This window comes from Babylonia areolata, chromosome 24 (genome assembly GCF_041734735.1).
Source record: "Babylonia areolata isolate BAREFJ2019XMU chromosome 24, ASM4173473v1, whole genome shotgun sequence".
Taxonomy (NCBI): Eukaryota; Metazoa; Mollusca; class Gastropoda; order Neogastropoda; family Buccinidae; genus Babylonia; species Babylonia areolata.
This window is the reverse complement of record NC_134899.1, coordinates 9,471,611-9,484,110: the sequence shown is the minus strand read 5'-3', so window position 1 is coordinate 9,484,110 and position 12,500 is coordinate 9,471,611. Positions and strand designations below refer to the sequence as shown.

Genomic DNA, 12,500 nt, shown 5'->3' with positions numbered 1-12,500 from the left:
GTAAACAGTTGGTTAATCGTATCTATCGGTGAAAAATACAAACACTGAAAGGTTTTGAAAACTTAAATCCTAAAGCTTGTGACGTGTTCAAATATTTGTGTGAGAAAGTTTGCTGTCAACGGACACCAAGACAGAATACTGTCTTCGAGAATTTTATTAAACATTAATCCTGAGAATAAAAAGATAACCAAATGTAAAATAATCAATAACGAAAGACAGCAAGCTTTATTTTCGAAGTTATTGATAACCAAATGCTACACAGTTATTCCCAAGAGGTTGGCTATAAATACAGTTCTAGTAGAGCCTTCGAGGTGGTCCGATCTTCAATGATCAAAGAAAGGAAATGTCATAGGTGACCAAACACATACTTCGTTATCTTTCGACTATTAAACAGAACAGGAATCGTTCCATTTCGAACTATTGCTGAGAAATGACGGGCGCAATAGCCGAGTGGTTAAAGCGTTGGACTGTCAATCTGAGGGTCCCGGGTTCGAATCACGGTGACAGGGCCTGGTGGGTAAAGGGTGGAGATTTTTACGATCTCCCAGGTCAACATATGTGCAGACCTGCTAGTGCCTGAACCCCCTTCGTGTGTATATGCAAGGAGAAGATCAAATACGCACGTTAAAGATCCTGCAATCCATGTCAGCGTTCGGTGGGTTATGGAAACAAGAACATACCCAGCATGCACACCCCCGAAAACGGAGTATGGCTGCCTACATGGCGGGGTAAAAACGGTCATACACGTAAAAGCCCACTCGTGTGCATACGAGTGAACGCAGAAGAAGAAAGAAGAAGCTGATAAATATATCAGTTATCATTTCAGTTCTGTTCAGTTACTCAAGAAAGCGTCACTGCGTTCGGACAAATCCATATACGCTACACCACATCCGCTAAGCAGGTGCCTGGCCAGCAGCGTATCCCAAACGCGCTTAGTCCGGCCTTGAGAAAATTTATCGAGAACTGCAAATAACCAAAAGCTTAGTATTCGTTTTCAAGGCTTTGATGCATTGATGTGTCGCGCTGTGCATGTGTTACCTTACGTTTTGTCACTACAACTTTCTCTGTGTGAAATTCGGTCTCTTTGCGTCGCCGCTGTGCAACGCCACCCATCCCCTGTTTGTCCTGTCTGCAGGCGTATTTGTTTTACGAGTTTCAGTTTCAGTTTCACTTTCTCAAGGAGGCGTCACTGCGTTCGGACAAATCCATACACGCTACACCACATCTGTTGAGCAGATGCCTGACCAGCAGCATAACCCAACGCGCTTAGTCAGGCCTTGAGTGCATGCTTACATATTTGTGTACCTATGAAAGTGGATTTCATTTTACGTAATTTCGCCAGAGGATAACACTCTCGTTGCCATGGGTTCTTTTTCAGTGCGCCAAGTGCGTGCTGCACACGGGACCTCGGTTTATCGTCTCATCCGAAAGACTAGACGCTCAGTTTGATTTTCCAGTCAAACTTAGGAGAAAGGGCGAGAGCGGGATTCGAACCCACACCCTCACGGACTCTCTGTATTGGCAGCTGAGCGTCTTAACCATTCTGCCACCTTCCTCCTATTTACGAGTACTGTTACAAAAGGGTTTACTTTAAAAAAAAATTTAAAATTTTTTTTAAAAAATCGCCAGAGAACTGTCTTATTGTCATGGGTTCTTTTTGACGTTCGCAAAATGTTCGCTGCACACAGGACCTCGGTTTATCGTTTCACCTGCAATACTATCATTTAAAGATGTGAGTAAAAAGGACTATGCGCCAGTGGTTTCGATGTTTCAACTGATCGAGCTCGATCTGACACTGGTTTCCCAGAGTCGTCCATGATAACGTGTGTCTTTAAAGGCTGAGATCTTGGGGGAAGTCATGGAAATCGCACTACGCTGCAAAGTGTTCGCCACAAATGCATTTACGTTTTTACTGAATTTCGCTTTTAGAGCATTAAGTCAAATACTACAGGCAACAGCAGATGTCAACATTGAATATTATACGGAAGGATTTCACAATGTCACTCTAAGAGCTAAATTGTAAAGCATTATCCCGTTGTTTTTTTGTTTTTGTTTGTTTGTTGTTGTTGAAGCCGCGTCAGCGTGGTGGATAAAACCACTAATTCTCGATTCGAACATCCTTGGTTCGAATCTGCCAACGGCCATACCACGTTGAAAACACCGGTTCTCGTCCGATCACCGAAGTTAAGCAACGTCGGGCCCGATTAGTACTTGGATGGCTGACCGCCTGGGAACACCGGGTGCTGTTGGCATTCCTTATTCCTCAAGGCCTGACTAAGCGCGTTGGGTTACGCTGCTGGTCAGGCATCTGCTTGGCAGATGTGGTGTAGCGTATATGGATTTGTCCGAACGCAGTGACGCCTCCTTGAGCTACTGAAACTGAAACTGTTGTTGGTGTTCTTGTTTTTTTTTTGCTGTCCAAACTTTTCGTTCGAATGCGCGCAAAACCGAATCAATGTCGAAAACCTTAACGTCAGAAATTTGTAAAAAATTTGCTATAATTGTTGTTTTTGACTCACTTGTGTAAACAAAGTAAGTCTATGTTTTAACCCGGTGTTCGGTTGTCTGTGTGTGTGTGTGTGTGTGTGTATGTGTCTGTGTGTCTGTGTGTCCGTGGTAAACTTTAATATTGACATTTTCTCTGCAAATACTTTGTCAGTTGACACCAAATTAGGCATAAAAATAGGAAAAATTCAGTTCTTTCCAGTCATCTTGTTTAAAACAATATTGCACCTCTGGATGGGCACAAAAAAATATAAAAAATGAAGCCTAATTATATGCAAACTGCATTTACTGTTATATTCATATTTTTTGTATTCTCTAAACTTGGCACTTTGATCTGATATTCTGACCCAACAACAAGAGCAGTCATTATTATCATTTTTTTTTGTTCAAACAGGAACTTCTTTTGCTAAGCATGGAAGTTTTATTTATTTTGCAAACGTTTTGGTGCAGATAGTTAAAAAAAAAAAAAAGGGAAATTACTCTGTAATTAATGCTAGGGGACTTAATTTGCTTTAAACTGATCTTTCTCATCTTAAACATTACATTTTGAAATTATACTCAATACATAAAAAACTTGGATTTTTTTTTTTTTTAAGTGTATCACAAGTGAGTCTTGAAGGCCTTGCCTCTCTTGTTTCTCCATATTTTGTGCACCTACTGAGTGTGTGCGTGTGCAGTGTTTGTTCGTTGTGTGCGTGGCGCGCGCGCGCGTGTGTGTGTGTGTGCACGTGTGTGTGTACATGTGTGTTTGTGTATACGTGTGTACGTGAGTGTGTATATGAGTCTACTACGCACGTGCGTCCGCGGCGCGTGACAAATGAAAACAACTGCCGTGAAGGAACACGCCGCATGGTGGTATTGTGGTAATCCCCGCACTGCAGTTTTGCGCCCTTTGTGAAAACCTGCACAGACCTGAATAACAGGAAACGTGAAAATTAACTCTTTTTCTGTGTGTACTTTGATAGGGTTTTTTTTCTTCTGTTTTTTTGTTTGTTTGTTTGTTTGTTTTTGTTGTTTTGGGGGTTTTTTTTTTTGGTCCCTTATCTGTTCTCCAAGAGTGTCACCACAACCGTGGCTGCCAGGTGACAGGACAGGTGGACGAGGGAGGGGGCGGGGGGTGGGGGGGAGGGAGGGGCAGGCGGCACGGAGTGAACTCAGTGGAAAGGAAATCATCACAGGCCTTTTACCTGTACAGTAGGTCCCCGCTAAAAAAAACAGAGCGACTGGAGACTGCTGTCGGGGTTCAGGGAAACTGTTTACTGCTCACTGCGGGAAGGGAGACAGGAAGTAAGGGAGGGAGGGAGGGAGGGAAGAGAGAGAGAGAGAGAGAGAGAGAGAGAGAGACAGACAGACAGACAGACAGACAGACAGACAGAGACAGAGAGAGAGAGAGAGAGAGAGAATGAATGGGTTATTCGTTTATAGGCTATTGCCCCTGAGAGGGAGAGAGAGGCAGAGAGAGAGAGAGAGAGAGAGAGAGAGAGAGAGAGAGAGAGAGATGCAGGCAGAGAGAGAGAGAGAGAATGAATGAATGAATGAATTGGTTATTCGTTTATAGGCTATTGCCCCTTAGAGGGAGAGAGAGAGACAGAGAGAGAAAGAGAGAGAGACAGACAGACAGACAGAGAATGAATGAATGAATGGGTTATTCATTTATAGGCTGTTGCCCCTTAGATGGAGAGAGAGAGAGAGAATGAATGAATGAATGAATGGGCTATTCATTTATAGGCTATTGCCCCTTAGAGAGAGAGAGACAGAGAGAGAGAGAGGTGGGGGATGGGTGTGTGGGTGTATGGATCGGGTACATGAAAGTTTAATTGTTCACGTCTATCTGTCTGTCTGTCGGTCTGTCTGCATATAAAATGTACTGTCTTGAGGGGATGGATGGAGGGATGGTAGTTAGGGGAATAAGGGAAGGGGGGGGGGGCGAGAGTGATATAGAGTAAGTGAGCCAGTGGAGAAGAGAGAGAGAGAGGGGGGGGGGGGGGGGCGAGGGGAATACACATGAAAGTTTAATCGCTTATCTGTTTGTCTGCCAATACACAGCGTTTTTTCTGGAAGGCATGCGGGGGAAGGGATGAGTCATGAGGGAGAGAGGGAACGGTGGGAGGGGAGAGAGACAGACAAACGGACAGAGAGATAGAGCGAGAGAGAGAGCGAGAGAGAGAGTGAGAGAGGTGGGAAGGGATGGGGGGGTAGGGGGGGCAGCACATTTTTATTTAATCATTGATCTGCAGATCTACCTACGTACATATCTGTACTTCCTTGTCCCAGCGGATATTACAGAGTCGGACTGCTCTCTCCGGGGAGAGCCCGTGTCGCCACAATACAGCGCCACCTGTTCCCTTCCATCCACTTCTAGATCTTTTTCTCTGTCAAGCAGCAGCAGCAGCAGCAGCAGCAGCAGTAGTAGTAGTAGTAGTAGTAGTAGCAGCAGTAGTAGTACCAGTAGTAGTGTAGTTATTGTTGGCGTTGATACTGAAAACAAAGTTTAGTTAGGTACAACTGTCTTGTTTCTTTCAACTACGCCATGCATCTTGGACATCACTCTATCGTCTATCTGAAAGACTAGTACCCTGACTAGCACCATGAAGGAGGGGTGGGGTGTGTGTGTGTGTGTGTGTGTGTGTGGAGGGGGGCGTGGGGGGGGGGCTGAGGGTGAAGAATCAGAATTTAACTGGCTATCGCTCCACTGTCTACAACAATGTGAAGCATTATATTTTGTATTTAGACTGAAGCACAGACGGTAAATTGAAACGCTTGATTGCTTACTGATAATTCTATAAAAAAAATTTAAAAAAAAATAAAAAAAACACGCCGCCCTCCTCCCGAAACCAAATACACACCCCGGCACGTGCGCGCGTGTCCATACACGGGCATTCACTTAACATGTATGATCAGGACACAAGGACAAACTACACACCCAACCCGGATTTGATGACTTGACTTAACTCTCTCCATACGAACGGCGAAAGAGACGACGTTAACAGCGTTTCACCCCAATTACCATCATCAAAATATTGCAAGCGGAAGGCTCTTATACTGAAGAGGTGAATGTTGACAAAGAATACCACATTTCTGACGACGGAAGCTAAAGGTTGGGTCATTGAGACACCCACAGGACATCCGAGGGGTCTGTGTAGAGGAGAAGAGAGGACTGGCCGTACTGAGTGAGTTAAATTACGTTGTGTTTTACTTCCAAACAGGGAATAATCCAAACACCGAAGACTGATATTTACTTGTATCAGCTTGTTTGGTATCACATTATGTTACGGTCATTCTAACACAAATATAATCTATCCCAAACAGATATCATACCACGTTCCTTGCAAATTGTGTTTTCTCTGTCATCACATTCTCTTCTATTTTTGATCAGGAATTTAAGGTTAATGTAAAGAAACTTTATGAACTGGTATGAATGTGTTTCATGAACGGGTATATGTGTGTATCTGGAGGTTGTGAGATACAGTTTTACTTCACAAATGTGAATTTGACATTCTTGTAAGAGAGGCTTTTATTGCTCTGTTCAGATGAATTTCTTCATGCTTGAATTTATATCTTCTGTGTGTTCTTTATGTGACATTTTGGCAGAGGAAGCCCTCACTATAAAACTTCTGAGAAAACCAAATACAATCATAGTTTCAGTTTCAGTTTCAGTAGCTCAAGGAGCCGTCACTGCATTCGGACAAATCCATATACGCTACACCACATCTGCCAAGCAGATGCCTGACCAGCAGCGTAACCCAACGCGCTTAGTCAGGCCTTGAGAAAAAAAGTCATCTATAAGCGTAGATAAATAAATAAATAAATAAATAATAATTATAATATAGAAAAGTAGTAGTAGTAGTCGTAATGATAATAATAAAAAAATTAATAAATAAAAAAGACAACAATGATGATAAATAAGCAAGATAAATGTAAAACATGGAGACACACATTCACACATACACCCACATATGCATAACAGATATGCACCAATACAATCATAGCCATATGTAAATATTCTTGATAAATGTTTTGCTCCTTCGAGGTTGAATCTACACCCAACTAATTCTTAGTCCACCTTGTACTATGATTTCTACCAGACCTACTTTACGTAATGCGTCGGCAGCTTCAACAGTACGACTTACAAGTACTTGTACACTGACATGTGATATGTGGTGTGGTGCGCGGGGTTTCTAAAACAATGATCATCACACACACAGACAGAAGTTCAAACAACGCCTTCCTTCTAAAAAAAAAAAAAACCCGCACGTCACACATGGACAAAACCCGAAACAAAACCTGCACACACACACACACACACACACACACACACACTCTCTCTCTCTCTCTCTCTCTCTCTCTCTCTCAAAGAGTCCAAAACAATGAATGGCAAAACAGACGAAACGCGACGCAAATGGGGAGAACATTAAAAAAAAAAAAAAAAAAATCTCCCGGGGCACGAAATGCGGGTAGGTAGGGGGTCCGAGAGTGAGTGAGGGGCGGGGAGAGGACCTGACACAGGTGTCGTGTGACCACACACAACACACACTGAAGGGTATACTGTGACATTATACCTTACTGTCGGGCGAGTAGCCCCCTTCCCGACATCCTCTAACTCTGGATCCCCCTCCCAGCTCTTGACGTGTCCATGACCCTCAGGAGCTATAACCCCCCCCCCAAAAAAAAACCTCCTCCCCCGTACCCCCCACCCCACCCCCACCCCCACACATACCTTATCTTTATTCTCCACCCCCAGCAGCGAACATTGACTGTGCCACTCTCTGGACGCTTCGGGACTTTACGGGGAGCGAGTTCTAGTACCGTTCCAGAGATATTCATATAATTATCTTCTTTCTTCTATCGTTCCAGAGATATTCATGTCTTCTTTCTTCTATCGTTCCAGAGATATTCATGTCTTCTTTCTTCTATCGTTCCAGAGATATTCATATCTTCTTTCTTCTATCGTTCCAGAGATATTCATATATCTTCTTTCTTCTATCGTTCCAGAGATATCCATATATCTTCTTTCTTCTATCGTTCCAGAGATATTCATATCTTCTTTCTTCTATCGTTCCAGAGATATTCATATATCTTCTTTCTTCTATCGTTCCAGAGATATTCATATCTTCTTTCTTTTTACATTCCAGGGATATCCATATATCTTCTTTCTTCTATCGTTCCAGAGATATCTTCTTTCTTCTATATCTTCTTTCTTCGATCGATCCAGAGATATTCAGATACCTTCTTTCTTCTATTGTTCCAGAGATATCCATATATTTCCTTTCTTCTATCGTTCCAGAGAAACAAATAAAACTGCATGCAGGAAAACATACAAAAAATGGGAGGCGCTGTAGTGTAGCGAAGCGCTCTCCCTGGGGAGAGCAGCCCGAATTTCACACTGAGAAACCTATTGTGACAAAAAGAAATACAAATACAAAATTTATATCTTCTTTCTTCCATCATTCCAGAGATATTCATATATCTTCTTTCTTCTATCGTTCCAGAGATATTCAGATACCTTCTTTCTTCTATCGTTCCAGAGATATTCATATCTTCTTTCTTCTATCGTTCCAGAGATATTCATATCTTCTTTCTTCCATCATTCCAGAGATATTCATATATCTTCTTTCTTCTATCGTTCCAGAGATATTCATATCTTCTTTCTTCCATCATTCCAGAGATATTCATATATCTTCTTTCTTCCATCATTCCAGAGATATTCATATATCTTCTTTCTTCTATCATTCCAGAGATATTCCTAATTCTCTGTTTCTCACCACCTTTTTCTCTAAAAATACTGTATGATCTTTCTGGGTTGTTTTTTTTCTGTAGATAACATTGTGACATGTGTCATATCAAAACAGTAAAATCATCATCATGTATTAATCATCATAGCGTCATCTCGTCATTTCCTAAATACTGTACTTTGCTGAGTGAATTAGGCTTTTGAACTTAAGCGTGTTGAGGTTATACTGAACAGTGAAGTATATTCTTTCATCCACTTGAAATATGAAAGACTTAAATGAGCAGGCCTCGTGGACTCTGTTGAAACGTTTAAGCTCGACATGATCGTAGCAATTTTTCTTTGATGTCATACGTTGTGTGTGTGTGTGTGTGTGTGTGTGTGTGTGTGTGTGTGTGTGTGTGTGCGTGTGTGTGTGTGTGTGTGTGTGTGTGTGTGTGTGTGTGTGTGTGAGTGAGTGAGAGAGAGAGAGTATGTGTGGGTGTGTGTGTATGTGTGTGTGGTGTGACTGAGAGAGAGAGAGAGAGAGAGAGAGAGAGAGCAATAGAGAGAAACAGAGGGATGGAGGATGAAGGTGAGAGATAGAAATGTGTATGTATATATATATATACTCTCTTCGTGTCCTGGGCACCGCTCCTTGCAGAAAACATACTGTCTGTCCCCTTGCCTGAAGAAGCTGTTTTTACAGCGAAAATTTGCTGCTTTTTAAGAATACAAGTTGTAAGACATGAAGAGCCTACTGTTGTTGTCACACACACACACACACACACACACACACACACACACATATATATATATATATATATATATAGAGAGAGAGAGAGAGAGAGTCAGACAGACAGATGGTTAGCACAGACAGACAGACAAAGACTTTGAACAGGGGAGAAAAAAAAAAAGAAAGAAAGAGAGGTACGTCTTCAAAGACACACCCTTCATCCTTCTTTGTGCCTGGACCCTCCCAAAGCGATGACTCCACAAACACAATGCAAATAACAAGACCAACACTCCGTTCTCCATTCATTCCCATGCTGGTGGGAAGGGAGGGAGAGGGCTGGGGGGGGGTGTAGGGGGTTGGGGGGACTGAGTGGTGGTGAGGGGGGGTGACGACGGGTATGAAGGTGTTGGGCGAGGGGTGGGTGGGTAGGGAACAAAGAAGGATGTGTGTTTGGGTGGAGGGTGCTGGGGTTCGGGTGGGCGCGGTGGAGGGGTGGTGGGGGCGGGGGTTGGGGATGGGGGGGCGAGGGGGGGGAGGACAGGGGCGGAAGGTGGGTGGGGAGTTGGGGAAGTGTCACAGAGAGGTGCCAGAGGGGAGTCTCCAGGTCAGCGCTCACCGGCAGGAAGCGACGATCCGAAACTCACCTTCGCTCCGTCACCACCTCTATGTGTGTGTGTGTGTGTGCTCTCTTCTCACGGCGACCCAACCTGAGCATCCGATACTTCTCCACTTCCCCCACCCCCACACACACACACACCCCAAGCCTCCCCTCCCCTCACTCCTCCTCCCTTCCTCCCCCCCCCCTCTCTCCCTTCCCCACAACCTCTCTCTATCCATAGATCCCCCATCCACCACCACCACAACCACCCTAAACCCTCCTCACCCGCTTCCCCGCCCCCCCCAACCCCCTCACTCCCCCTCCCTTCCTTCATCCACCCCACCCCTATCCTCTCTTCGCCCCCCTTCCCCTCCCCCTAAAACTCCTCCTCCCTTCCTTCCTCCCCCACCCCACCCCCATCCTCTCTCCCTTCCCCACAATCTCTCTCTATCCATAGACCCACCCCCCATCCACCACCACCACAACCACCCTACACCCTCCTCTCCTGCCCCCACCCCCACCCCCATCCCCCGCCCAACACTCCCCTTCATCATTCTACACCCCAGTACTACAGGAGGTATTGATATATCCGCCTTGAAATTCCCCTGTTTTTTTGTGTGTTTTTTTTTCTTTTTCTTCTTCTTCTTTCTTTCTTTCTTTCTTTGTCTTTCTTTCATTCTTTACCGGTGATCAGTTGCATCGAATTAACCTACATGTCATCCGTGAGGGCGAGATCAATGTCTACCCACCTGGAAAATCGTCTTTGAGGTGGGGAGGGGTGGGGGTGGGGGGGTGAGAGGGGAGGGGGAGGGGTAAGTGTATGAGACATGCCGTTCCTTGTGTTTTGAAGTTCCGCACAGGCATTGGGCTGTATCGGCGATTGGTTCAAGATATGATTTATTATACCTGCTGTTCGAGCCAGCGTTCTCTCTCTCTCTCTCTCTCTCTCTCTCTCTCTCTCTCGTGTGTGTGTGTGTGTGTGTGTGTGTGTGTGTGTGTGTGTGTGTGTGTGTGTGTGTGTGTGTGTGTTCGATCTTCAGTTCCACACCTGTCCAACAAACAAAAGTGAGATGAGGCGAACGGAAGCTGGAAGAAAAGGGTGGTGAGGAAAGGAGAGAGAGAGAGACAGACAGAGACAGAAAGAGAGACAGAGAGAGGGGGGGCAGAGGCAGTGAGAGAGAGGGACAGAGAGAGACAGACAGACATAGACAGAGAGAGAGGGACAGAAAGAGACATAGAGAGAGAGAGACAAAGACAGAGACAGAGAGAGACAAAGAGAGAGAAGAACACAGAGAGAAAGAGACAGAGAAGAGAGAGAGGGACAGAGAGATAGAGACAGAGAGAGATAGAGACAGAGAGAGAAAGAGCGAGTCATAGAGAGAGAGAGAGAGAGGGACAGAGACAGACAGAGAGAGAAAGAGAGAGTCACAGAGAGAGTCTGAGAGAGAGACAGACAGAGACAGAGACAGAGAGAGAAAGAGATACCCCCCCCTTCCCTCCCACACAGACAAACACGCGAAAACACCCCCCTTCCCCCAACCCTCTAACACACGACAAGCAGACACACACAAGGACATGTTTTGCTCCTGTTTTGGAAACCACCCTGCGCTATTTATCAAGACAACAGTTAGCCCGAAGGGGGGAGACTTCAGAAGGGAGCGGCGGTGGTGACGGCAATCTGAGTAGCCACGAGATCTTTTCGGAAGAGCCAGTCAAGCTTAGCGAGGAGACAGTGGCTTGTGAAATACCCCTTCCCCCCCCCCCCCCCCCCCCCCCCCCCCCCCCCCCCCCCCCCCCCCCCCCCCCGCCCCCCCCCCCCCCCCTCCCCACCAACTGTGCTGGAGTCTAAAACGGGTAACACATAATCATCAGGAAAGGGCCTTGCTAACAGTTCGATGGAGCGAGACACCGACTGAGAGTGAAAACAACGAAAGGAATGGGTTTGTTTTTTTTGTTTTTTTTTAACAGAACCCGGAACTGTTGATGAAAGTAAGAATAACAAAAACAAACCTGTCCTTTGAAGGACAAGCAAGCAAATTGCGCGTGTCAACACGTAAACACCCACACACTCACGCGCGCGCGCGTGTGTGCACATACACACATACACATTCACATACACACATACTCTCAAATACACACACACACACACCCTTACACACCCTTACACACACACACACACACACACACACACACACACACACACACACACACACACACACACACACACACACACACACACACACACACACACACACACACACACACACACACACGTTCAAACAAACAGAAACAAACAAACACGCGCGCGCGTAAATAGAAGAACAGACAGGCATAAAAATAAATGTTTAAACTGGCAAAGTCTCCCTCCCTCTCTCTCTCTCTCTCTCTCTCTCTCCTTTTCCATCCCATTCTCACTCTCAATTTCACACACACACACACACACACACACACACACACACACACACACACACACACACACACACACGGAGAAGAAGAAGAAGAGAAAGATAAGGCAGAAGGATGTACTGTTGTCTTGTTAAACTTAAATCCTTTGTTTCTTCAAAAAGAAGTTCTGATCAGTAAAATTTTGCCAATTAATTGATAGTAAAAAAAATATTGTTGTCCATTGCTAAGGAAGACAACAAAACAAAACAAAACAAACTCGTTAATGTCAATTTGCGCGTTTGCTCGAATATGCTCTTTCAAAAAGCTTTCGACATTACTCTTTTATTAAATTTTTGTTGCATGGTGTGTAAAAGATATATGCATGCAACGTTTCAATACCCCCAGGGGTACCTGAAATTGAATTCTTGCCTTGCCTCGCCTTGCCTTGCCTTGCCTTGCCTTGACTTGCCTTGCCTTTTCTTGCCTCCAACTTCACAATGCGACCTCTCCGGAGAGAGAGGTACACATGGAAAATGTTTACAGGAATAGGAACGCAGCACAATAAAATA

General features: G+C 44.8%; 1 protein-coding gene and 1 non-coding gene across 2 annotated transcripts in view; both read left to right on the top strand.

The window, feature by feature from the left end:
- The window catches only part of LOC143299017 (uncharacterized), a 76,974-nt gene that overhangs the window by 25,068 nt on the left and 39,406 nt on the right, over window positions 1-12,500 (top strand). The gene's annotated exons all lie outside the window — the stretch shown is intronic.
- LOC143299260 (5S ribosomal RNA) lies at window positions 2,134-2,252 on the top strand. Its single transcript, XR_013057509.1, has one exon. It is a non-coding gene; the product is annotated as a 5S ribosomal RNA (ribosomal RNA).